Source organism: Pygoscelis adeliae, unplaced genomic scaffold (assembly GCF_000699105.1).
Source record: "Pygoscelis adeliae isolate BGI_AS28 unplaced genomic scaffold, ASM69910v1 Scaffold88, whole genome shotgun sequence".
Classification (NCBI taxonomy): domain Eukaryota; kingdom Metazoa; phylum Chordata; class Aves; order Sphenisciformes; family Spheniscidae; genus Pygoscelis; species Pygoscelis adeliae.
In genome coordinates, this window is record NW_008825616.1 from 1,540,069 (window position 1) to 1,540,953 (window position 885).

Sequence of the window (885 nt, forward strand, 5' to 3'; positions counted from 1 at the left end):
TGAAATTGAACCTTTGAAGGAAGCACAGCGAATGCAAAGAGCTCCTCGAGTTCGCTGGGACAGAAAAACAACTGGAGAATGAGCTTCCTCCTGCTTCCCCAGCCCTAGCTTTTATATTCAGGCCCTGGAGGTCCCAGCTAGAGGCAGAGATTGTCTCCTAAAAATCGACTTCTGGACAAACGACAACTTCTAGAAACAAGCGTGCAGATTCAGGCAGAAGGGGGTTTTCACCTCCCCCTCCCCTCAAAACATTTTACCCAGCCCCTATTTTATATCACACGGAGGTCAGCTCATGGAGTATTTAGATGGTTGGGCGGTTTGACACATCATCTGATCTATTTTGGGAGCAGTTTACGGCTCTGCAATTCCTCCCCTGCACAACAGCGATAGCTTTTCCACTCTAATGTCATATTATCCTCACGGCAGGTTTAAAAACTAAACAGGTGAAAAAACAAGCTTTTGGGCACCGGAGAGAGCAAGATGCATGAGAGAGAGATTATGGTGATGGGATGGCACAAGTTTATCCTCATTCGGAGCCCCAACAGAATGAACTATGAGCATAGAGGCTGGTTCCTTACAAAACTCAACAGAAGGATACTCAAAGGCTCTCGCATAAAGGTCATCCCATGACAAAAGGTGTCTCATTAATGTCTTTCTGAAGGAGCTTTGCAGTCCTGAGGTTTTACAAGCCTCAGGTGAAAATTCAATGGTCAGATCTCCAGCTAAGCAAACTAGCTCTGGCCAAGGTTTCAAACTCAGATAAGGATAAACCACCAGTATCGCTTACTGGTCATTTACATTCTCACTGGTGTATCCTAGAACAGGTTCCCATGAAGCCAACCAACATCACAAACCTTACTGTCCTCTGCTCCAGATGCCAGGGCA